Source organism: Oncorhynchus gorbuscha, linkage group LG03 (assembly GCF_021184085.1).
Source record: "Oncorhynchus gorbuscha isolate QuinsamMale2020 ecotype Even-year linkage group LG03, OgorEven_v1.0, whole genome shotgun sequence".
NCBI classification, from domain to species: domain Eukaryota; kingdom Metazoa; phylum Chordata; class Actinopteri; order Salmoniformes; family Salmonidae; genus Oncorhynchus; species Oncorhynchus gorbuscha.
Window position 1 is genome coordinate 70160985 of NC_060175.1, and position 27480 is coordinate 70188464.

At 44.3% G+C, this 27480-nt stretch overlaps 1 protein-coding gene across 1 annotated transcript in view; it reads left to right on the plus strand.

Annotated features, from left to right (window-relative positions):
• Positions 1 to 5727: 5727 nt before the first annotated feature.
• Positions 5728 to 27480, plus strand: part of LOC124031818 (semaphorin-3F-like) — a 120117-nt gene continuing 98364 nt past the window's right edge. Inside the window, exon 1 of the mRNA XM_046343522.1 lies at positions 5728 to 6062. The gene's annotated coding sequence lies outside the window, so the exon portion shown is untranslated. The remainder of the gene's footprint in view (positions 6063 to 27480) is intronic.

The following is a 27480-nucleotide window of genomic DNA, read 5'->3' on the forward strand; positions in this document are numbered from 1 at the left end:
GATTCATCGGGGATTTTAACAAAGCCAATTGCAAGACTCAGACCAGGGGTGGTAAAACCTACATTGTTACTCTAACTTCCGACGCATTCCCTCACGTGGAAAAGCTGACCACGACATGTGATCCCTGCGGCAGAAATTAAAACAAGAGGCTTCCACGCTGAGGTCTGTCCAACGCTGGTCAGACCAAGCTGACTCTACACTCCAAGACTGCTTCCATCACGTGGACTGGCATGATTCGTATTAAGTCTGATTCGGTGCAGTTCAGAACGTGCTTGTCGTTCCCATAGCAACGATAAAAACATTCCCTAACCAGATGTGCAAAGTAGAAATAAAAATAATGGGGTGCAAAGGAGCAAAATAAATAAATTAATTCAATACAGTTGGGAAAGAGGTAGTTGTTTGTGCTAAATTATAGGTGGGCTATGTACAGGTGCAGTAATCTGTGAGCTGCTCTGACAGTTGGTGCTTAAAGCTGGTGAGGGAGATAAGTGTTTCCAGTTTCAGATATTTTTGCAGTTCGTTCCAGTCATTGGCAGCAGAGAACTGGAAGGAGAAGCGGCCGAAGAAAGAATTGGTTTTGGGGGTGACTAGAGAGATATACCTGCTGGAGCGGAGACACCTGAAACCCCACCTCTTTAAGGAATACCTAGGATAGGATAAGTAATCCTTCTCACCCCCCCCCCTTTAAGATTTAGATGCACTATTGTAAAGTGACTGTTCTACTGGATGTCATAAGGTGAATGCACCAATTTGTAAGTCGCTCTGGATAAGAGCGTCTGCTAAATGACTTAAATGTAAATGTAAATGGAGCGTGTGCTACAGGTGGGAGATGCTATGGTGACCAGCGAGCTGAGATAAGGGGGGACTTTACCTAGCAGGGTCTTGTAGATGACATGGAGCCAGTAGGTTTGGCGACGAGTATGAAGCGAGGGCCAGCCAACGAGAGCGTACAGGTCGCAATGGTGGGTAGTATATGGGGCTTTGGTGACAAAACGGATTGCACTGTGATAGACTGGCGGGCTATCACCGCCTTGGTACGGCAACTGCAGCAACCGTTCTCCAGAGGGTAGTGAGGACTGCACAACGCATCACCGGGGGCAAACTCCAATTTGTTGAGTAGGGTATTGTAGGCTATTTTGTAAATGATATCGCCAAAGTCGAGGATTGGTAGGATGGTCAGTTTTACAAGGGTATGTTTGGCAGCATGAGTGAAGGATGCTTTGTTGCGAAATAGAAAGCCAATTCTAGATTTAACTTTGGATTGGAGATGTTTGATATGGGTCTGGAAGGAGAGTTTACAGTCTAACCAGACACCTAAGTATTTGTAGTTGTCCACGTATTCTAAGTCAGAGCCGTCCGGAGTAGTGATGTTGGACAGGCGGGTAGGTGCAGGTAGCGATCGGTTGAAGAGCATGCATTTTGTTTTACTTGTATTTAAGAGCAATTGGAGGCCACGGAAGGAGAGTTGTATGGCATTGAAGCTTGCCTGGAGGGTTGTTAACACAGTGTTCAAAGAAGGGCCGGAAGTATACAGAATGGTGTCGTCTGCGTAGAGGTGGATCAGAGACTCACCAGCAGCAAGAGCGACCTCATTGATATATACAGAGAAGAGAGTCGGTCCAAGAATTGAACCCTGTGGCACCCCCATAGAGACTGCCAGAGGTCCGGACAGCAGACCCTTCGATTTGACACACTGAACACTATCAGAGAAGTAGTTGGTGAACCAGGTGAGGCAATCAATTGAGAAACCAAGGCTGTCGAATCTGCCGATGAGGATGTGGTGATTGACAGAGTCGAAAGCCTTGGCCAGATCAATGAATACGGCTGCACAGTAATGTTTCTTATCGATGGCGGTTAAGATATCGTTTAGGACCTTGAGCGTGGCTGAGGTGTACCCATGACCAGCTCTGAAACCAGATTGCATAGCAGAGAAGGTATGGTGAGATTCGAAATGGTCGGTAATCTGTTTGTTGACTTGGCTTTCGAAGACCTTAGAAAGGCATGGTAGGATAGATATAGGTCTGTAGCATTTTGGGTCAAGAGTGTCCCCCCCTTTGAAGAGGGGGATGACCGCAGCTGCTTTCCAATCTTTGGGGATCTCAGACGACACGAAAGAGAGGTTGAACAGGCTAGTAATAGGGGTGGCAACAATTTCAGCAGATCATTTTTGAAAGAAAGGGTCCAGATTGTCTAGCCCGGCTGATTTGTAGGGGTCCAGATTTTGCAGCTCTTTCAGAACATCAGCTGAGGATTTGGGAGAAGGAGAAATGGGGAAGGCTTGGGCGAGTTGCTGTTGGGGGTGCAGTGCTGTTGACCAGGGTAGGAGTAGCCAGGTGGAAAGCATGGCCGTAGAAAAATGCTTATTGAAATTCTCAATTATGGTGGATTTATCAGTGGTGACAGTGTTTCCTATCTTCAGTGCAGTGGGCAGCTGGGAGGAGGTGTTCTTATTCTCCATGGACTTTACAGTGTCCCAAAACCTTTTTGAGTTAGTGTTGCAGGAAGCAAATTTCTGCTTGAAAAAGCTAGCCTTGGCTTTACTAACTGCCTGTGTATAATGGTTTCTAGCTTCCCTGAACAGCTGCATATCACGGGGCTGTTCGATGCTAATGCAGAACACCATAGGATGTTTTTGTGTTGGTTAAGGGCAGTCAGGTCTGGGGAGAACCAAGGGCTATATCTGTTCCTGCTTCTAAATTTCTTGAATGGGGCATGTTTATTTAAGATGGTTAGGAAGGCATTTAAAAAAAATATCCAGGCATCCTCTACTGACGGGATGAGATCAAATCAAATCAAATTTTATTTGTCACATACACATGGTTAGCAGATGTTAATGCGAGTGTAGCGAAATACTATCCTTCCAGGATACCCCGGCCAGGTCAATTAGAAAGGCCTGCTCGCTGAAGTGTTTCAGGGAGCGTTTTACAGTGATGAGTGGAGGTCGTTTGACCGCTGACCCATTACGGATACAGGCAATGAGGCAGTGATCGCTGAGATCTTGGTTGAAGACAGCAGAGGTGTATTTAGAGGGGAAGTTGGTTAGGATGATATCTATGAGGGTGCCCGTGTTTAAGGCTTTGGGGAGGTACCTGGTAGGTTCATTGATAATTTGTGTGAGATTGAGGGCATCAAGTTTAGATTGTAGGATGGCTGGGGTGTAATGCATGTTCCAGTTTAGGTCGCCTAGCAGCACGAGCTCTGAAGATAGATGGGGGGGCAATCAGTTCACATATGGTGTCCAGAGCACAGCTGGGGGCAGATGGTGGTCTATAGCAGGCGGCAACGGTGAGAGACTTGTTTTTAGAGTTGTAGAAGTTCAAATTGTTTGGGTACAGACCTGGATAGTAGGACAGAACTCTGCAGGCTATCTTTGCAGTAGATTGCAACACCGCCCCCTTTGGCAGTTCTATCTTGTCTGAAAATGTTGTAGTTCTGAATTTTTGGTCTTCCTAAGCCAGGATTCAGACACAGCTAGAACATCCGGGTTGGCAGAGTGTGCTAAAGCAGTGAATAGAACAAATTTAGGGAGGAGGCTTCTAATGTTAACATGCATGAAACCAAGGCTATTACGGTTACAGAAGTCGTCAAAAGAGAGCGCCTGGGGAATAGGAGTGGAGCTAGGCACTGCAGGGCCTGGATTCACCTCTACATCGCCAGAGGAACATAGGAGGAGTAGAATACGGGTGCGGCTGAAAGCAATAAGAATTGGTCGTCTAGAACGTCTGGAACAGAGAGTAAAAGGAGGTTTCTGGGGGCGATAAAATAGCATCAAGGTATAATGTACAGACAAAGGTATGGTAGGATGTGAATACAGTGGAGGTAAACCTAGGTATTGAGTGATGAAGAGAGATATATTGTCTCTAGAAACATCATTGAAACGAGGAGATGTCATTGCATGTGTGGGTGGTGGAACTTATAGGTTGGATAAGGTATAGTGAGCAGGACTAGAGGCTCTACAGTGAAATAAGCCAATAAACACTAACCAGAACAGCAATGGACAAGACATATTGACATTAAGGAGAGGCATGCTTAGTCGAGTGATCAAAAGGGTCCAGTGAGTGGAGAGGTTGGTTGGGGGTCACGGCGATTTAGACAGCTAGCCAGGCCATCGGTAGCAAGCTAGCATAGGATGGAGGTCTGTTGTTAGCCACCTCTTGCGTTCCGTCAGTAGATTAGTGGGGTTCCGTGTGGTAGAGGGGATTAATCCAAATCACACAACAACAAAAAAATAAAAACAATAGATATAGTTATAGAGGCCCAATAAGAAAACATAATAATAATAAAAAATAAATAAATTGTCCGATTGTCCATTCAGATAGCAGCCGGTAAGACAGCTAACGGTTAGCAGGCAGCAGATGGGCGTTCAGGTAACGTCGCGACGGAGGAGCCAGCCGGATCTCCTTCGGGTAGATAACGTCGGCAGTCCCGTTGTGAAGGCCCGGTGGGGCTCCGCGTAGGCAGTAAAACGGGTCCGGATAGGTGACAGCAGCACAGGAGTGATTGATGGAACTCAGGAGTGATTGACAGAGCTGGCTAGCTCCGGAATAATTGATGTTTGCTCCGGAATCGACGAAAGCCGATAGTCACACGGATAGCAGCTAGCTAGCTGTGAGATCCGGGTATGAATGCCCAGAGAGCAGTTGAAATCCAGGGACATGGAGAGAAAAATTGGTCCGGTATGTTCCGTTCCAAGCCGTGCTGCACAAAACTGGCGATAGATTTTCGAGCTAAAGGATAGCTGATGACCACAAACCGAGGTTAGCTGAATACTGACGATTTGCCAGTAAAGAAGCTAACTAGCTTCTGAACTAGCTTCTGATTAGCTTCTGGGCTAGCTTCTGGGCTAGCTCCTGGGCTAGCTCCTGGGCTAGCTCCTGGCTAGCTTCTGGCTAGTTTCTGGCTAGCTTCTTGGAGCTTCTTGGAGTTTCTGGCTAGTTTCTGGCTAGCTTCTTGGAGGATTACAGATTTGAGGTAAATAATACTTTTTTATAAATATAAATTGGTGAGGCGGGTTGCAGGAGAGTGTTTTGAAGATGAGTTGATGGAAAATAAAAATAATAAGTATGTGAAAATAGTTGTATATATATATATATATATATATATATATATATATATACATACAGGACACGACAAGACGAGGACAAAAGACGTCTGAACTGCTATGCCATCTTGGTATGTATTTTTGAAGAAGTGACTTATCCATTACAGGATTCAGTTCCAAATCGGTAGTGAACACCACATAGTATAGTACTGGCTCAACTATTTACACTTGTTTTAAAGTTTTCCAGAAAACACTCACCTAACAAAATCTTAAGCAGGGACAACAGAGCGATGTCTTACTTAAACAGGAGGCTACCATAGGGATCTAGGCTACCTATTTAAATGGTTTGCTAGACCAATTAACATTGCAATTGTAATTGTCAATTTGGTCAATAAAAAAGTATTTCACATTTAAAAATGAAACTGGATTAAGTTTTCGTTTCTGATTCTTACTCATATTTTATTTAAATATCATTCAATAATAGTTCAGTTCTGAAATGCAAATAAAAACAGGACAGAAAGAAGATCTCACATTGGTCTTGCTAGAGGAAAAAAAGTGGCAGTACCTATTCACTCTGCTCTGGCTGGCATTGAGGTAGTTAACTGTGACATGGTTGGCTTGGTCAGAGGTAGCAAGAATGGGACACGCGCCTTCAACAGTAGAGCTCAGAGGGCGTTGGAGGAAGAAGAACAAGCTCATAACACCTGCCAGCACTACTTTAATGCAAAATTGTAATATTGCCCGGATTTGTCATTCCGGAGTTTTCAGATGAGGATTTACTGGTAAATGGAAACGTAAGAGATTTCTAAAGCATCACGTAATTCCTATTGACTATAATTTGAGGAAAACTTTTTGACAACTTGCGAAACCTGAACAAAGCAGCGAAGCCGAATTATAAGTTGCCTACAGAGATACACATTTCTACTTTTAGTTTGGAAGTCTAACGTTACTCAACGCCACGGAATGTGAAATCTAGTCTACTGTCCATCGACATCGCCAGCAGAGCCAACCTGCATTTCAAGTGAGTTTAATACTAATTTATGTTTAGAGCACGTTTGTGTCACAGAGAAAGGTCAATCGTTGTCTTGAAAACTAGTCTACTTTTCTTTCAATGCCATTGTGTAGTGCATATTGGCCTGTGGCATCTTCAGTCGCAGTTAGAGCGCGCTAGGGTTACGCTATAGGCTACAAGGAGTCCAACCATTTCTAGAGCTTTATAGGTAACGTTATAACTCATAACATCCGCAGGATTCAGAAATAATGTCTTAGTCAAGTCATACTACAGAAGCTGCGTTATAAAAAAAGGTGTAGGATACGTGTACTGCCTTGCCAAATGTTCCCAAACTCTTACCATCCTAGCATGCGTTTGCTTATGAATTATTTATTTTTTAAACCGCTATAATGACATTAGCACTAACGACGTTATAAAGGCTTTATTAAAAACGTGGTTCAACGTTATAGTTTTTGCCCCATCTGCCTCCCTCAAAATGATACAATTATGGCAAATGATTCCACATGCTCTGATAGGCATACTTTACTGATGGGGCTTTTATTAGGCTCTCTATCATCTCATTTTAGGTTTACTGATCTGATTGATAATGTTGGTATGAAACCACTCCCCGCATGGAGTTGATTATTTCTTATTTTCGTTACAAACTCCCGAGCCAACTTTTTGAGGACCAGAGATGAGGTTTCAAAATGCACATGATATGTTTCCCGCTTAGTGGGCCTATATATAATTCATACTCTGCTTTCCTGGCTGAAGAGCTTATGCATAATGTATTTTAAGTTAAAAGCACAACACTTTTTATGACCTTGGGGTAAATCCATTTGAATTACATTTGACAGCATCCCTTTTAATTTAAACATTTGCTCATGGAAGAAGTAGTCAGAATGTGACTTTTTGGTAGAGTCCCACCGATGAGGGATTTTTGGATCCAATACCAATTTTAGAGTGGAAATATTAACAATAACTGATATATTTGCCAATATATTTAGGAGCACCAGAATGACACATTTTTAAATGGAAAAACAGTGTGTTACTCCAGTGAAAGGATAATAACCTGTAAATTCCAGACAATAATGTGCCTCTGAAGCCTGAACTGCCTCATGCTAGCCAGCTGGAAAACAAAGACACGGGACACCTTTTCAATATATTGATATTTAGGTATGTTTTCATCGATTGTAAGGCTGTAGCCACTGAATTCTGGTAGTTGTCATTTGAAAGGAAAAACAGCAATCACTAAATTTATAGCTGGCACAGTGATGCCTCTTGCCCCAAGCATTGCCTAAGTGAATGGTCTTTGCTCCCCCCTGGATCCTTGATATGTCCATTTCCCATTTGAACTTGACATGTAAAAATGTTTACGGTAAATGCTCAGACACACCAGTAGGATTGTCAAACGTTTGTCGGCTGTCAATCTCTTTTGTGTTTACACAGCAAAGACCTTGGAAGTCGTCAACCACTCAGCCTTGTTAGAATACTCCAAACCAGAAGGTGGCAGTAGCGTTGTTTGGCAATGCATATCCATGCACATTGCTTATGGTCTAGATTCTAAGCTTTCTGTGCTGAGGCTGCTATTTTGTAGAAATACCTTTTTGATACTAGCCAGATGGCAACAGCTAGATAATTACCTTGCGAGATGATGAAGAAACAATTTAATTCACTCTCCATAATCCCATAATGCCATAGCCAAATGTTTAGCTCGCTAGCTAACGCTAGCATTTTCCCTAGCTAGCACAACATAGCTAGCTAGCTAGCTAAGGACACTGCACTAACTTGGCAGCTAACACAGGCAGCTGTTTCATGGAAACTAGCTAATCCATTGTGATTTAATTATGTCAATACTACAGTACCTACAGTGGTTAGCTAGCTTGGAGGAAGTATTTCATGTTGTGTGCATTGCATCTTTGCACTTAGGTAGCTGCCTACCCATAGCCTACATTGCATATGAAGTGTGACTGGCGCATCCATGGACGTAACCTACAGAGAAAATGCCCTCTTCTTTCCCAGGTGGGAGTTTGTGCTCTCTGAAATGTCTAAGTCAAGTTGTTGGCCACTGACAAGCATTGCAATTCTACAAGTAGAATCGGTAGGTTCGTCTGTACCGGTTCGGCATGCAGCAGGTACCGCTTTTGTTCTAGCGAGAGGAGGAATGGCCTCCCTCAGTGAATGGCATCAAGTACTGTCACACAGCTGTTTATCTGGGTAGATGGGGGTGGCAAAACTTACATTTGGAGCAGTCCCTAACAAGTAACAACAAATACATCAAAACGAAGCTATGAAGCGCTACTTTGTAACCTTCTATGTTTTTTAAGTGTCTCTGGAAACGTTTGAATGACAAAGCTTGAGCAATACCCTTCTCAAAGACCATATACAGTGAGGGAAAAAAGTATTTGATCCCCTGCTGATTTTGTACGTTTTCCCACTGACAAAGAAATGATCAGTCTAAAATTTTAATTGTAGGTTTATTTGAACAGTGAGAGACAGAATAACAACAACAAAATCCAGAAAAAAACGTATGTCAAAAATGTTATAAAATGAGGGAAATAAGTATTTGACCCCCTCTCAATCAGAAAGATTTCTGGCTCCCAGGTGTCTTTTATACAGATAACGAGCTGAGATTAGGAGCACACTCTTAAAGGGAGTGCTTCTAATCTGAATTTGTTACCTGTATAAAAGACACCTGTCCACAGAATCAATCAACCAGATTCCAAACTCTCAACCATGGCCAAGACCAAAGAGCTCTCCAAGGATGTCAGGGACAAGATTGTAGACCTACACAAGGCTGGAATGGGCTACAAGACCATCGCCAAGCAGCTTGGTGAGAAGGTGACAACAGTTGGTGTGATTATTCGCAAATGGAAGAAACACAAAAGAACTGTCAATCTCCCTCGGCCTGGGGCTCCATGCAAGATCTCACCTCGTGGAGTTGCAATGATCATGAGAACGGTGAGGAATCAGCCCAGAACTACACGGGAGGATCTTGTCAATGATCTCAAGGCAGCTGGGACCATAGTCACCAAGAAAACAATTGGTAATACACTACGCCGTGAAGGACTGAAATCCTGCAGCGCCCGCAAGGTCCCCCTGCTCAAGAAAGCACATATACGTGCCCGTCTGAAGTTTGCCAATGAACATCTGAATGATGCAGAGGACAACTGGGTGAAAGGGTTGTGGTCAGATGAGACCAAAATGGAGCTCTTTGGGTTCAACTCAACTCTCCATGTTTGGAGGAGGAGGAATGCTGCCTATGACCCCAATAACACCATCCCCACCGTCAAACATGGAGGTGGAAACATTATGCTTTGGGGGTGTTTTTCTGCTAAGGGGACAGGAGAACTTCACCGCATCAAAGGGACAATGGATGGGGCCATGTACTGTCAAATCTTGAGTGAGAACCTCCTTCCCTCAGCCAGGGCATTGAAAATGGGTTGTGGATGGGTATTCCAGCATGTCAATGACCCAAAACACACGGCCAAGGCAAAAAAGGAATGACTCAAGAAGAAGCACATTAAGGTCCTGGAGTGGCCTAGCCATTCTCCAGACCTTAATTCCATATAAAATCTAAGGAGGGAGCTGAATGTTCGAGTTGCCAAACGTCAGCCTCGAAACCTTAATGACTCGGAGAAGATCTGCAAAGAGGAGTGGGACAAAATCCCTCCTGAGATGTGTGCAAACCTAGTGGCGAACTACAAGAAACGTCTGACCTCTGTAATTGCCAACAAGGGTTTTGCCACCAAGTACTAAGTCATGTTTTGCAGAGGGGTCAAATAGTTATTTCCCTCATTATCCTGTTGTGACTAGGGGGCAGTATTTTCATTTTTTGAAAAATAACGTACCCAAAGTAAACAGGATCTTTTGTTAGGACAAGATGCTAGAATATGCATATAATTGACAGCTTAGGATAGAAAACACACTAAAGTTTCCAAAACTGTAAAAATATTGTCTGTGAGTATAACAGAACTGATATTGCTGGCGAAAGCCTGAGAAAAATCCAAACCGGAAGTGCCTCGTGTTTTGAAAGCTCTGCGTTCCAATGCGTCCCTATTGAGCAGTGAATGGGCTATCAACCAGATTACCTTTTCAACTTATTCCCCAAGGTGTCTAAAGCATTGTGACATAGTTTTACGCATTTATGTTGAAGAATACCCGAAAGTGGTTACTTGATGGCTCTCAGAGTGATTCTCGCGTAAAATACAGAGGTAGCCATTTTTCCAATCGGTCCTACTGAAAAACCAATTGTCCCGGTGGATATATTATTATTATAAACAATGCTTGCCATGTTTCTGTCGATATTATTTAGCTAATTTGGAATATTTTTCGGCGTTTTCGTGACCGTAATTTCCGGTCGATTTCTCAGCCAAACATGAAGAACAAACGGAGCTATTTCGCCTACAAAAATAATATTTTTGGAAAAAGAACATTGGCTATCTATTATTATTACTAACTGGGAGTCTCGTGAGTGAAAACATCCGAAGCTCATCAAAGGTAAATGATTTAATTTGATTGCTTTTCTGATTTTCGTGACCAAGTTGCCTACTGCTAGCTGGACATAATGCTATGCTAGGCTATCGATAAACTTACACAAATGCTTGTCTTGCTTTGGCTGTAAAGCATATTTTGAAAATCTGAGATGACAGGGTGATTAACAAAAGGCTAAGCTGTGTCTCAGTATATTTCACTTGTGATTTTCTTGAATAGGAATATTTTCTAGTAATATTTATGTCTGTTGCGTTATGCTAATTAGTGTCAGTCGATGTATACGCTCCCGGATCCGGGATGGGGAGTATCAAGATTAAAATGCAAATCAATTTATAACATCTTTGACATGTGTTTTTCTGGATGTTTTTGTTGTTATTCTGTCTCTCACCGTTCAAATAAACCTACCATTACAATTATAGACTGATAATTTCTTTGTCAGTGGGAAAACGTACAAAATCAGCAGGGGATCAAATACTTTTTTCCCTCACTGTATATTACAACATTGCGAGTTGAACGTTCTTAGTGCGGCACTTGCTTAACATTTGGGTTTAGCATCCATACCATGACACTTCACGTAACAGTATTTGGCCAGTGCACATTTTTTTTTACTTTATTGAGCTGGCAAGCTTCTCTCTACTCAGCACTCACTGTAGAAGCAGTAGCAGATAGTTCACAGTAGTTCATTCTCCTCTCCGACTGGTGTAGTTGCGTTGGGTGATAGTGTCTACTCTTGCTGTACGCAAGATAGGTTTATAGCCATGTAAAGAACGCCCTCTACAGGACAAATAATGAAATGCAAAAAAAAGTATAATCCTATGAACAGCTTTTTTCCTGAGCATTTTCTCTGCATCTTATATCGGTCATTTTTTGAGGATTAAACAAAGATACAAATACATCTATAAAAGTATAATATTGATTAATCGGTCGGGCTCTACTTTTTGGACCTAAATGCCAAAACATTCAGCTGATAAAGGTGCTCATAGTTGGCCCAACTTTGAGCACCTTTATCTCTTTAACGTTTTGGCATTCAGGTCCAAAAAGTAACTTTCTGAGCATAATGTACAAATATGTATGGAAGGTTTCATTCAAATCAAAAGGGGTGCTATCAAAAAGTGATGGAATTCAAATGGATTCACCCCTATGCTATCTGATTCACCCCTATGCTATCTGATTTACCTCTATGCCATCTGCCCATGCTCAGATAATGTCAGAACATATTATTATCCTCTTAGCTAGACTATTATTAGAATAGGGCCCACTCTCATAGTGTTGTTTGTGTAGTGTTTAATCTAAGAGATAAATGCAGGATGTGTTCATTGTAGGCCTACTAGTTGTTCACAAGTTTTGTGGTCATGTCCCTGCTGCAAGGGTTTCCCCTTCCTGCACACTATCCCACATGACACTGGTAACTCTACACTAAGACCTTATGACATGAAGTTGAAAAAACACAAGCGTGGACACACTGTCATTTCTGACATGGAAATATATATTCTACACTTACTGCTCCTCCTTTTTTTATTGCGTCAAACAGTGGTCTAGCGTTGTGGAAGGAGCGAGGGCCTCGACAAATACATGAGGGAAAAACATGGAAAAGCTCTCAGTGGTTTTCACCCTTTACAGCCATGGTTGAAATATTAAAGGATTAGACACAAGGACATCTCTTTAGTGAAATCATGGAATGGTTTTGTATTTTAAGTGTATGGATGAAAACGGGGGAAAAGAAAGTTATGGTAGATTTGTGTGGTGAAAAAGGCAGATTATGGTCCTTAAATGGATGTTTACCAACATTTACAGTGTAGTCACCACTACAAACATACAGTACCATTAACTGCACAGTAACCATATAAACTCTGTTAATTGAGTGTATTTTTACAATAGTAAAATGGCTAATTAAATCTGTTCACGTGGGAAGAAATACTGAAAACCGTGCACTTTCAAACTGCCATGGTTGCTTCCCAAAGGATTTATTCCTCTCATATTCAACATCTGACAATGCACCAAGCTGGATACAGTTACATTATTCCCAAATGTTAATGTCTCGGTTGAGTAGTCAGAGATTAGCATCAAATGCTTTGCACTGTAATGTAGCAGACAGCTCTTATAGGATTCTGCATGCCTATCACACGCACATATCATGAAGCTGGCAGTTGTTTGTTTTTGCTCCTACTTGTGGAATTAACTTTAAGTTTTGATCACATTATTCCAAGTTGAATAATTGTGTAAATTCATTATTGTGATTATTTCATTATTTTCCTCCACATCCCTTGTTGGATTCGGCATCATTCTATAATTTTCTTTGCCTTTAGAAATATGTCAATATGGTAAGGTTGTCACGACTTCCACCGAAGTCGGTTCCTCTCCTTGTTCGGGCGGCGTTCAGCGGTCGGCGTCACCGGTCTTCTAGCCATCATTGAGCCACTTTTCATTTTCCATTTGTTTTGTCTTGTTTTCATACAAACTTGGTTTTCATTTCCCTCATTAATTGTTGTGTATTTAACCCTCTGTTCCCCCCATGTTTTGTGTGGGATTGTTTATTGTAAGTGCCTGTGCACATGTTGACTGGTGCGCAACGGGTTTTGTACCCATGTTTTGTTATTCTTTATGCCGTTGGTTTTGTAATTAAACTGCTCCGGCTATTACCTAGTTCTGCTCTCCTGCGTCTGACTTCCCTGCCACCGATTACGCACCCCTTACAGAATCCTACACCGCTAATATGGAGTCAGCTGGAGCAGATGGCCCTCGTATAGGGGTCGAGGAGCGCGTCCAGGAGCAGGTGGCGATGATCCATCATCTCGGCGCCACCATGGACCGCGTCGTCCAAACCATGGACCGCTGGGAAAGACAGGGAGTTCCTCGAGCGCCTCCACCAACACAACCAGGGCCTCCACTACTCTCCTCCCCTTTACCCGGTCCCTGTGGGATTCATCTCGCCCTTCCCCGGGAGTACGACGGGACGGCTGCACGCTGCCAGGGTTTCCTATTGCAGCTAGATCTCTACTTGGCAACCGTCCACCCGGCTCCTTCGGGCTGTGAGAGGGTGTCCTCCCTTGTCTTGTGCCTCTCAGGGAAAGCCCTGGAGTGGGCCAACACCGTGTGGGAAGAAGGAGATGCGGAACTGGACCATTTCAAGGATTTCACCCGCCGTTTCCGGGCAGTCTTCGAACGTCTCTACCATCTGAGGCAGGGGACGAGGAGCGCCCAGGAGTTCGCCATGGTCTTTCAGACCCTGGCTGCCAGCGTGGGATGGAACGGCAGGGCCCTGATCGACCACTATCGCTGCAGTTTGCGCGAGGACGTCGTCAGGAGTTGGCCTGCAAGGACACTACCCTCACCTTCAACCAGCTGGTGGACCTGTCCATTCGGTTGGATAACCTGCTGGCTACCCGCGGACGTCCAGAGCGGGGTATGTCGGTTTCATCCCCCAACACCACCGCTCCAATGCACATGGAGCTGGGAGGTGCTGTGCGCAGGGGGACCGGAGGAGGTTCCGTCTCATGCACCATCTGTGGCCGCAGAGGTCACACTGCAGGTCGGTGTCGGTTTGGTTCCTCTGGGGATCGAGGGAGCAGGCAGGGCACTCTGGTGGCTGGGAATTTTATAGACAGATCGTTCACCCATAGTTTAGGGATCCTCATTGTTCCCATGGCTGTGCCCTTCCCCGTTCACACCTTAGACAGTCGACAATTAGGATCAGGGTTGATTAGGGAGGCCACCGCTCCCCTGGGCATGGTGATGCAGGGGGGTCACAAGGAGAGAATCAGTCTCTTGCCTCTCCTGCGCTTCACATGGTGCTAGGCCTACCCTGGTTAGCCTGTCATGACCCCACTGTTTCATGGCAACAAAGGGCTCTCACAGGGTGGTCGCGAAAGTGCTCGGGGAGATGTTTAGGGGTTTCCGTTGGTGCTACTACGGTGGAAAGTCCAGACCAGGTCTCCACCGTGCGCATTCCCCCTGAATATGCCGATTTGGCTCTCGCCTTCTCTAAAAAGAAGGCGACACAATTACCACCCCATCAACGGGGGTATTGTGCGATAAATATCCTGGTAGACGCCGCACTTCCCAGGAGACACGTGTATCCCCTGTCACAGGCGGAGACGGTGGCTATGGAAACATATGTCTCCGAATCCCTGCGTGAGGGGTACATTCGTTCCTTCACTTCACCCGCCTCCCCAAGTTTATTTTTTGTGAAGAAGAAGGAGGGAGGTCTGCGCCCGTGTATAGACTATCGAGATCTAAACCAGATCTCTGTGAGGTACAGTTACACTACCTCTCATAGCCACAGCGACTGAGTCAATGCACGGGGCGCACTTCTTCAACAAAACTAGATTTCAGGAGCGCTTACAACCTTGTGCGTATGCAGGAGGGAGACAAGTGGAAGACGGCTTTCAGTACTACCTCAGGACATTATGAGTACCTCGTCATGCCGTGCGGGTTGATGAATTCTCCATTAGTCTTCCAAGCCTTTGTAGATGAGATTTTCAGGGACCTGCACGGGCAGGGTGTAATGGTGCATATTGAGGACATTCTGATATACTCCGCTACACGCGCCAAGCATGTTTCGCTGGTGCGCAGGGTGCTTGGTCGTCTGTTGGAGCGTGACCTGTACATCAAGGCTGAGAAATGCCTGTTCTTCCAACAACCCGTCTCCTTCCTAGGGTACCGCATTTCCACCTCAAGGGTGGAGATGGAGAGTGGCCGCATTTCAGCCGTGCATAATTGGCCGAATCCCACCACGTTAAAGGAGGGAATCAGTGGTTTCTAGGGTTTTCCAACTACTACCGGAGGTTTATCCGGGGTTTTGGTCAGGTAGCAGCTCCCATTACCTCACTGCTGAAGGGGGGACTGGTACGTTTGCAGTGGTCGGCTGAGGCGGACAGGGCTTTTGGTCACCTGAGGGCTCTGTTTACCTCGACTCCCGTGCTGGCCCATCCGCATCCCTCTTTGGCGTTCATAGTGGAGGTGGACGCGCCCGAGGCTGGGATAGGAGCCGTGCTCTCTCAATGCTCGGGTATGCCACTGAAGCTCCGCCCCTGTGCCTTCTTCTCGAGGAAGCTCAGCCCGGCGGAGTGAAACTATGACGTGGGGGACCAGGAGCTGTTGGCTGTCATCAAGGCTTTGAAGGCGTGGAGACATTGGCTTGAGGGGGCTAAACACCCTTTTCTCATCTGGACTGACTACCGCAATCTGGAGGACATCCAGGCGGTGAGGAGACTGAACCCTCGCCAGGCAAGATGGTCCTTGTTCGGCGGCATTCAGCGGTCGGCGTCACCGGTCTTCTAGCCATCGTCGATCCACTTTTCATCTTCCATTTGTTTGATCTTGTTTTCCGACACACCTGGTTTTCATTTCCCTCATTAATTGTTGTGTATTTAACCCTCTGTTCCCCCCATGTCTTTGTGTGGGATTGTTTATTTTAAGTGCTTGTGTACATGTTGACTAGTGAGTGACGGGTTTTGCACCCATGTTTTGTTATTCTTTATGCCGTTGGTTTTGCAATTAAACTGCTCCGGCTATTACCTAGTTCTGCTCTCCTGAGTCTGCCACCCCTACCACCAGTTACGCACCCCTTACCGAAGTGCCATCATTAATAGTACATTCCAGGGCCTCCCGGGTGGCGCAGCGGTCTATTTTTTATGAGCAGTGCCATCTGTAAATCATTTCTGAAACGTGTTTCTCGGTTTTATGCCTTCTTTTTTTCTTATTAAAAACACTTTCAATTAATTACAATTTTTTTGACAAATCTTTAAGAACAGAAGACCTAAGATATACTAGGCTGTATGACGCCGATTTTGGAATCAAATGTTTTTTTCATTACTCCAGACATTGTGCCAGCTCTGGTCTCTTGGCCCTCCCAGCCCTGTGGGAGGGCAGCTCCCCAGCCCTATCCAAGCTCTTCTCTGTCCTTGCACCCTAATGATGGAACCAGCTCCCCCTCTGAAGCTACGACAGCAGAGTCCCTTACCCTCTTCTGAGACCCTACCTCTTCAAAGAGTATCTTAAATAATCCCATAGCTAAATAACACTCACACTTGACTTTTTATGTACTTTATTGAAGAAAAATGTACTTACTATGATTGTGATATGTGGTTGTCCCTCCTAGCTATCTTAAGATGAATGCACTAACTGTAAGTCTCTCTGGATATGAGCATCTGCTAAATGACTAAAATGTAAAAGTACTATTTTTGTACCCACAAATTTGACCCCACCACATCAAAGACATTGGGTGTTTCTCAAAATGCATACTACCGTGCTCCGAGCATGCAAATTAGTGTCACGCCCTGGTCGAAGTATATTGTGTTTGTCTTTATTTATTTGGTCAGGCCGGGGTGTGACATGGGTTTATGGTGGTGTGTTTTGTGTCTTGGGGTTTTGTTAGGTATTGGGTGTGTGGCTTAGTGGGGGTATCTAGCAAAGTCTATGGCTGTCTGGAGTGGTTCTCAATCAGAGGCAGGTGTTTATCGTTGTCTCTGATTGGGAACCATATTCAGGCAGCCATATTCTTTGAGTGTTTTGTGGGTGATTGTTCCTGTCTTTGTGTTTGCACCAGATAGGGCTGTTTCGGTTTTCACATTTCATTATTTTGTAGATTCTTCATGTATAATTGTTTCCTTCATTAAAATATCATGAATCATCATCACGCTGCATTTTGGTCCGACTCTCCTTCTCCACAAGAAAGCCGTTACAATTAGAGTACGGGAGGGTCAGAGTATGAGTCCAAATCAAAGTATGCTCAACGGAGTACGGAGGGCACTTCTCAAATGCGTACTCCGTTTGTACATTTTTGAAGCATGCATCAATGCAAGCGTCAACGGAAAGTTTTCAAAGAAATATTACACAATCACGTAAACATTTTGCACATTTTCTTGAAATTAATGGCGGCCATTATTTGTGCTGAAGCGAGAGAAAATACACTCCCGATTTAGGAATTAAATTTAGCCTATTCACATCTCATATGTTGCTTGACTACAATATTTTATCTTAATATGTTAATAGTCCATGCTGTGTTATTTGTGGCATGGTTACCTGCCTACAATATGCACTGTAGTGTGCATAGGTCGTAATCCCATACTAAGTCAATAGAGCTAACTGGCTAGCTACTACTGTTAGCTATCCAGATAGCCACAAATAATTGTTAGCTAGCTACACAGGAATAATTGACATCTACCTTGATAAAATTGGTTTTTGGTAATTTTTGTCTGTTTTCACATATAGCTAGCTGATAGTTATACACAAAGCAAACATTTTACTTCATATATTGTTTCATCTCTATTGCCATTGGCTAGAAGAAGGAAGGTTCAGTGAATGGGGAGATGCAGCGTGAGTTAATACAGTAGGGGGAGTGCGAGTGCTTCTCAAATTAAATGTTTTATGCGTTCTCCACACTCTCGTACTCACAAGAACGTACTCAAGAGAACATCCTCGGAGAATGCACTTCGAGCATGAGAGTGTGGAGCACGGCAGTATGCATATTGAGAAACACCCAATGTGGCACTCCATGAAAAAGACAAGAGGCTCTCTGGGGAGGAAGGGCAGAGTTCTCTTTTATTATCAGTGTACGCCCACTGACAGTGAGAGATAGTATCAGACTGATTATATACTATTAATAGCATAGAAATACTGTATACTGCCAGCACAAAGCACTTGTGTATGTCACCAAGACTTCAAAAGCAGAAGCACCTGACTGTTAAACCCCCTCCCTCTCCTCTCCTTTACCCTCCTTCCTAAATCTGGTGCCGCTTTTACAGGGAATGGCACAATACAGGGGCGTCATTGACAGCGGGCAAGGGGAGCTAATCCATGCAGCTGTCAACCAGCGGGGTATTAATCCTTCATTCTGAAGATTATTGGCCCCCTGCCAGAAATAGAGCCAGTCTTTTTCAGACAAGCATGAAGTAGCGGCATGGAGGGCCTGGTGCTATGCTTACTATATCCCACTGTACTTTAACTGAAGTGAATTTTGGGAACCCAATGCACCATTCATAAATCTTTTTACAGAGTGAAGATGTAGCCAGCGATAGTAAGACTCTAGAGAGGCATTTATCATGACTGGTGTCTCTGTGTCACACTTTGATTTACTCACTTGTTAACTGGTCTCTTGGCCCGGAGACTGAAGTGCTTGTTGTCTTGGATTCTTCTACTTCTACTTTAGAGTTCAGTGTTGCATTTTCTAAGATCTGATTCTGATAAAGCATGTTCTACTGATCATAGAATTCTGGATGTGCAGTGCAGACTGTATTGGACTGTAATGTGTGTGAAATCTATATCTAATAATGGCAACATTACTGAAGGTCTGTTAAGCCAGGATTTTGGTCTGGCAAAAACAAACATGCATGTAAAAAATAAAACAAATAAATAATGTTCTTTCATAAGCCAATCCAATGCTGGAAAACAGCTGTTGGGTATACATAGTAGGGCAAGAGATAGTGGTAATTACAAAAGAATCCAGTGTTTATTGTTTAAATCAAAAGAGCAAGCCCATTTGAAACAGGTGTTGGAATGAGATGGGAGGGTGTCCATCGATCGCCCTTTCTTTTTTCCTTTCTGCAAAATAGCTCTCTAATGCTGCCTCGCTCATGTTGTACCATTACAACACACAGGACCTCCGTTTCAAGTGATTGAGACCTGGGGGGCTGTATTACCAACAGAGACAGGCGGGGAAGGGTTGATGGACTGCATAAATGTGGGGTGACGCAAAAGCTATACATTTGTTCTATCGCATAAGGGGGAGAGTAGGGGGCATCCCTGTCTCTCCCTGTCCATCTAGATTCAGGGAAACATCTTGAGTTTGTTTTCTAACAGTTTTTGAGACTATCTTTGGAGCTCTTTTGATATTTAGGTGACCCAAACACAAGCAGATGCTAATTTATCTTCTGAATATGTTTTTTGTTGTTGCTGCCAGTAGTTTTGTAGTCAGGCGCTGTGATATTGTGTTTACTTTGCCCAGTGATTGTCTGGAAATACTTTTGTCAGAGAGTGGGCTTGGACACAGCCGAACGAACATGCACACTAACACATATGGCTCTGGTTACACCTGAATGACTGGCGACATTTCAAGGACTATTGCCCAGCTTGCTAGATGCACTGAACAAAAATATACAGTACCAGTCAACAGTTTGGACACACCTACTCATTATTATACTCATTATTTTTCTATTTCTACATTGTAAAATAACAGTGAAGACATCAAAACTATGAATTAACATGTATGGAATCATGTAGTAAGCAAAAAAGTGTTAAATAACTCAAAATATATTTAATATTTCAGATTCTTTGAAGTAGCCACCCCTTGATGACAGCTTTGCATATTCTTGGCATTCTCTCAACCAGCTTCATGAGGTAGTCCTCGGAATGCATTTCAATTAACAGGTGTGCATTGTTAAAAGTGAATTTGTTAATGCGTTTGAGGCCATCAGTTGTGTTGTGACAAGGTAGAGTGGTATACCGAAGATAGCCCTATTTGGTAAAAGACCAAGTCCATATTATGGCAAGAACAGCTCAAATAAGCAAAGAGAAACGACAGTCCATCATTGCTTTAAGACATGAAGGTCAGCCAATCCTGAAAATTTCAAGAACTTTGAAAGTTACTTCAAGTGCAGTTGCAAAAACCATCAAGCGCTATGATGAAACTGGCTCTCACGAGGACTGCCACAGGAAAGGAAGACCCAGAGTTACCTCTGCTGCAGAGGATAAGTTCATTCGTTCAGATTGCAGCCCAAATAAATGCTTCACAGAGTTCAGACATAACAGACATATCTCAACATCAACTGTTTAGAGGAGACTGTGTGAATCAGGCCTTCATGGTCAAATTGTTGCAAAGAAATCACTACTAAAGAACACCAATAAGAAGATGAGACTTGCTTGGGACAAGAAACATGAGCAAGGGACATTAACCTGTCTAGGCCGTTCCGCTACCGGAACCCCTCGCCAACAGCCAATGAAATTGCAGGGCGCCAAAAACAAATCAACAGAAATCTCATAAATCAAATTTTGCAAACATACAAGTATTAGGCACCATTTTAAAGATACAATTCTCGTTAATCCAGCCACAGTGTCTGATTTAAAAAATGCTTTACACCGAAAGCTCCACAAACGATTATGTTAGGTCACCACCAAGTCACAGAAAAACCCAGCCATTTTTCCAGCCAAAGAGAGGAGTCACAAAAAGCACAAATAGAGATAAAAGTAATCACTAACCTTTGATGTTCTTCATCAGATGGCACTCATAGGACTTCATGTTACACAATACATGTACGTTTGGTTCGATGAAGTGCATATTTATATCCAAAAATCTAATTTTAAATTGGCATGTGTTGTTCAGTAGTTCCAATACATGCGGTGATTTTGCAGAGAGCCACATCAATTCACAGAAATACTCATTATAAATGTTGATGAAAATTCAAGTGTTATGCATGGAACTTTAGATATACTTCTCCTTAATGCAACCGTTGTATCAGATTTCAAAAAAACTTTATGGAAAAAGCATACCATGCAATAATCTGAGTACGGAGCTCAGAGCCCAAACCAGCCAAAAGAAATATCCGCCAGTCAACATTAGTCAGAAATAGTATTATAAATATTCACTTACCTTTGATGATCTTCATCAGAATGCACTCCCAGGAATCCCAGTTCCACAATAAATGTTTGATTTGTTTGATAAAGTTCACCATTTATGTCAATATCCCTCCTTTTGTTAGGGCATTTGGTAAACAAATCGAAACGCACATGCAACTTCCAGCAGAAAGGTCGGACGAAAATTCCAAAAAGTTATATTACTGGTCGTAGAAACATATCAAACTATGTATAGAATCAATCTTTAGGATGTTTTTATCATAAAGGTTCAATAATGTTCCAACCGGAGAATTCCAATGTCTGTAGAAAAGCAATGGAACGAGAGCTACCTCTCATGTGAATGCGCGTGACTGAGCGAGGCTGCTGGCAGACCCCTGACTCATTCCCCTCTCATTCAGCTCCCCTTCATATTAGAAGCATCAAACAACGTTCTAACGACGGTTGACATCTAGTGGAAGCCTTAGGAAGTGCAACATAACCAGTGTATATTCAATAGGGGCTGAGTTTAAAAACTACAAACCTCAGATTTCCCACTTCCTGTTTGGATATTTTTTTTCAAACAGTTTTAGAAGCTTCGGAGTGTTTTCTATCCAATACTAATAATAATATGTATATGTTAGCATCTGGGACTGAGTAGGTGGCAGTTTACTCTGGGAATGCTTTTCATCGAAAAGTGAAAATGCTGCCCCCTAGCCCAAACAGGTTAAACCGGTGGAAATCTGTCCCTTGGTCTGATGAGTCCAAATTTGAGATTTTTGGTTTCAACCACCATGTCTTTGTGAGACGAGGAGTAGGTGAACAGATTATCTCTGCATGTATGGTTCCCACCATGAAGCATGGAGGAGGAGGTGGGATGGTGTAGGGGTGCTTTGCTGGTGACCCTGTTAATGATTTATTTAGTATTCAAGGCACACTTAACCAGCATGGCTATCACAGCATTCTGCAGCGATACGCCATCCCATCTGGTTTACACTTAGTGGGACTATCATTTATTTTTCAACAGGACAATGACCCAACACACCTCCAGGCTGTGCTAGGGCTATTTGCCCAGGAAGGAGAATGATGGAGTGCTGCATCAGATGACCTCAACCCAATTGAGATCGTTTGGGATGAGTTGGACCGCAGAGTGAAGGCAAAGCAGCCAACAAGTGCTCAGCATATGTGGGAACTCCTTCAAGACTGTTGGAAAAGTATTCCTCAAGAAGCTGGTTGAGAGAATGCCAAGATTGTGCAAAGCTGTCATCAAGGCAAAGGGTGGCGACATTGAAGAATCTCAATCATAAAATATCTTTTGATTTGTTTAACACCTTTTTGGTTAATAGATGATTCCATATGTTTTTATGTTTTCACTGTTATTCTACAACGTAAATAGTAAAAAATTAAAAATAAACATTCAGACTGGTACTGTAAATGCAACATGCAACAATTTAAAATATTTTACTGAGTTATAGTTCATATAAAGAAATCAGTAAATTGAAATAAATTCATTAGGCCCTTATTTATGAATTTCACGTGACTGGGAATACAGATATACAGTTGAAGTCGGAAGTTTACATACACCATAGCCAAATACATTTAAATGCAGTTTTTCCACAATTCCTGACATTTAATCCGAGTAAAAAGTCCCTGTCTTAGGTCAGTTAGGATCAGCACTTTATTTTAAGAATGTGAAATGTCTGAATAATAGTAGAGATGATTTATTTCAGCTTTTATTTCTTTCATCACATTCCCAGTGGGTCAGAAGTTTACATACACTCAATTAGTATTTGGTAGCACTGTCTATAAATTGTTTAACTTGGGTCAAATGTTTTGGGTAGCCTTCCACAAGCTTCCCACAATAAGTTGGGTGGATTTTGGACCATTCCTCCAGACAGAGATGGTGTAACTGAGTCAGGTTTGTAGGCCTCCCTGCTCAGGTCAGGGCTTTGTGATACCTTGACTTTGTTGTCCTTAAGCCATTTAGCTACATCTTTGAAAGTATGCTTGTGGTCATTGTCCATTTGGAAGACCCATTTGCGACCAAGCTTTAACTTCCTGATTCATGTTTTGAGATGTAGCTTCCATATAGCCACATCATTGTCCTTTCCTCATGATGGCATCTATTTTGTGAAGTGCACCAGTCCCTCCTGCAGCAAAGCACCCCCACAACATGACGCTGCCAACCCTGTGCTTCACGGTTGGGATGGTGTTCTTTGGCTTGCAAGCATCCCGTTTTTTCCTCCAAACATAACGATGGTCATTATGGCCAAACAGTTCTATTTTTGTTTCATCAGACCAGAAGACATTTCTCTAAAAAAGTACCATCTTTGTCCCCATGTGCATTTGCAAACTGTAGTCTGCCTTTTTTTTAATGGCAGTTTTGGAGCAGTGGCTTCTTCCTTGCTGAGCGGCCTTTCAGGTTATGTCGATATAGGACTCGTTTTACTGTGGCTATAGATACTTTTGTACCTGTTTCTGTTATGCAGGTGAATGAGGACCCAAAAGCGACTTGGCGAAAACAGAGTCTTTAATCCAGTTTAAGGAAATAGCAATACTCCTAGACAAATCGGAGCGGTAAATAAAGCATAAAAAACAATTCCACTCATAATCACGAGAACTGACTGGAGACTCGATAATAAACTGCAGGTTGCCTCGGGAAGGCACTTGACCGTAGCAGACTCAGACACCTGCTCACCACGCAGCATCTGAGGGAAACACGACACGACAGGGCGATACAAAGACACAGCACGGTGAACAATATACAAGGATCCGACAGGACAGAAACGGAAAACAAGGGGAGAAATAGGGACTCTAATCAGGGGAAAAGATAGGGAACAGGTGTGGGAAGACTAAATGATTGATTAGGGGAATAGGAACAGCTGGGAGCAGAAACGGAACGATAGAGAGAAGAGAGAGAGAGGGGAGAGAGAAAAAGGGGAACGAACCTAAAAAGACCAGCAGGGGGGAAAACGAACAGAAGGAAAAGCAAAATGACAAGACAATATAAGACAAAACATGACAGTACCCCCACTCACCGAGCGCCTCCTGGCGCACTCGAGGAGGAATCCTGGCGGCAACGGAGGAAATCATCAATGAGTGAACGGTCCAGCACGTCCCGAGACGGAACCCAACTCCTCTCCTCAGGACCGTAACCCTCCCAATCCACTAAGTATTGGTGACCCCGTCCCCGAGAACGCATGTCCATGATCCTACGTACCTTGTAAATAGGTGCGCTCTCGACAAGGACGGGAGGGGGAGGGAAGACGAACGGGGGTGCGAAGAAAGGGCTTGACACAGGAGACATGGAAGACAGGATGGACGCGACGAAGATGTCGCGGAAGAAGCAGTCGCACAGCGACAGGATTGACGACCTGGGAGACACGGAACGGACCAATGAACCGCGGAGTCAACTTACGAGAAGCTGTCGTAAGAGGAAGGTTGCGAGTGGAAAGCCACACTCTCTGGCCGCAACAATACCTAGGACTCTTAATCCCTACGTTTATTGGCGGCTCTCACAGTCTGTGCCCTGTAACGGCAAAGTGCAGACCTCACCCTCCTCCAGGTGCGCTCACAACGTTGGACAAACGCTTGAGCGGAGGGAACACTGGACTCGGCAAGCTGGGATGAGAACAGAGGAGGCTGGTAACCCAGACTACTCTGAAACGGAGATAACCCGGTAGCAGACGAAGGAAGCGAGTTGTGAGCGTATTCTGCCCAGGGGAGCTGTTCTGCCCAAGACGCAGGGTTTCTGAAAGAAAGGCTGCGTAGTATGCGACCAATCGTCTGATTGGCCCTCTCTGCTTGACCGTTAGACTGGGGATGAAACCCGGAAGAGAGACTGACGGACGCACCAATCAAACGACAGAACTCCCTCCAAAACTGTGACGTGAATTGCGGACCTCTGTCTGAAACGGCGTCTAACGGGAGGCCATGAATTCTGAACACATTCTCGATGATGATTTGTGCCGTCTCCTTAGCGGAAGGAAGTTTAGCGAGAGGAATGAAATGTGCCACCTTAGAGAACCTATCGACAACCGTAAGAATCACAGTCTTCCCCGCAGACAAAGGCAGACCGGTAATGAAGTCTAGGGCGATGTGAGACCATGGTCGAGAAGGAATGGGGAGCGGTCTGAGACGACCGGCAGGAGGAGAGTTACCTGACTTAGTCTGCGCGCAGTCCGAACAAGCAGCCACGAAACGGCGCGTGTCACGCTCCTGAGTCGGCCACCAAAAGCGCTGGCGAATAGAAGCAAGAGTGCCTCGAACACCGGGATGACCAGCTAACTTGGCAGAGTGAGCCCACTGAAGAACAGCCAGACAGTGGAAACAGGAACGAAAAGAAGGTTACTAGGACAAGCGCGCGGCGACGCAGTGTGCGTGAGTGCTTGCTTAACCTGTCTTTCAATTCCCCAGACTGTCAACCCGACAACACGCCCATAAGGAAGAATCCCTCGGGATCAGTAGAAGCCACAGAAGAACTAAAAAGACGGGATAAGGCATCAGGCTTGGTGTTCTTGCTACCCGGACGGTAAGAAATCACAAACTCGAAACGAGCGAAAAATAACGCCCAACGAGCTTGACGAGCATTAAGTCGTTTGGCAGAACGGATGTACTCAAGGTTCTTATGGTCTGTCCAAACGACAAAAGGAACGGTCGCCCCCTCCAACCACTGTCGCCATTTGCCTAGGGCTAAGCGGATGGCGAGCAGTTCGCGGTTACCCACATCATAGTTGCGTTCAGATGGCGACAGGCGATGAGAAAAATAAGCGCAAGGATGAACCTTATCGTCAGACTGGAAGCACTGGAATAGAATGGCTCCCACGCCTACCTCTGAAGCGTCAACCTCGACAATGAATTGTCTAGTGACGTCAGGAGTAACGAGGATAGGAGCGGACGTAAAACGTTCTTTTAGAAGATCAAAAGCTCCCTGGGCGGAACCGGACCACTTAAAACACGTCTTGACAGAAGTAAGAGCTGTGAGAGGGGCAGCAACTTGACCGAAATTACGAATGAAACGCCGATAGAAATTAGCGAAACCTAGAAAGCGCTGCAACTCGACACGTGACCTTGGAACGGGCCACTCACTGACAGCTTGGACCTTAGCGGAATCCATCTGAATGCCTTCAGCGGAAATAACGGAACCGAGAAAAGTAACGGAGGAGACATGAAAAGAGCACTTCTCAGCCTTCACGTAGAGACAATTCTCTAAAAGGCGCTGGAGAACACGTCGAACGTGCTGAACATGAATCTCGAGTGACGGTGAAAAAATCAGGATATCGTCAAGGTAGACAAAAACAAAGATGTTCAGCATGTCTCTCAGAACATCATTAACTAATGCCTGAAAAACAGCTGGCGCATTGGCGAGACCAAACGGCAGAACCCGGTACTCAAAATGCCCTAACGGAGTGTTAAACGCCGTTTTCCACTCGTCCCCCTCTCTGATGCGCACGAGATGGTAAGCGTTACGAAGATCCAACTTAGTAAAGCACCTGGCTCCCTGCAGAATCTCGAAGGCTGATGACATAAGGGGAAGCGGATAACGATTCTTAACCGTTATGTCATTCAGCCCTCGATAATCCACGCAGGGCGCAGAGTACCGTCCTTTTTCTTAACAAAAAAAAACCCCGCCCCGGCCGGAGAGGAAGAAGGCACTATGGTACCGGCGTCAAGAGACACAGACAAATAATCCTCGAGAGCCTTACGTTCGGGAGCCGACAGAGAGTATAGTCTACCCCGAGGAGGAGTGGTCCCCGGAAGGAGATCAATACTACAATCATACGACCGGTGAGGAGGAAGGGAGTTGGCTCGGGACCGACTGAAGACCGTGCGCAGATCATGATATTCCTCCGGCACTCCTGTCAAATCGCCAGGTTCCTCCTGAGAAGTGGGGACAGAAGAAATGGGAGGGATGGCAGACATCAAACACTTCACATGACAAGAAACGTTCCAGGATAGGATAGAATTACTAGACCAATTAATAGAAGGATTATGACATACTAGCCAGGGATGACCCAAAACAACAGGTGTAAAAGGTGAACGAAAAATCAAAAAAGAAATAGTCTCACTGTGGTTACCAGATACTGTGAGGGTTAAAGGTAGTGTCTCAAATCTGATACTGGGAAGATGACTACCATCTAAGGCGAACATGGGCGTAGGCTTGTCTAACTGTCTGAAAGGAATGTCATGTTTCCGAGCCCATGCTTCGTCCATGAAACAACCCTCAGCCCCAGAGTCTATCAAGGCACTGCATGTAGCACCCGAACCGGTCCAGCGTAGATGGACCGACATAGTAGTACAGGATCTAGATGGAGAGACCTGAGTAGTAGCGCTCACCAGTAGCCCTCCGCTTACTGATGAGCTCTGGCTTTACTGGACATGAATTGACAAAATGTCCATCAAATCCGCA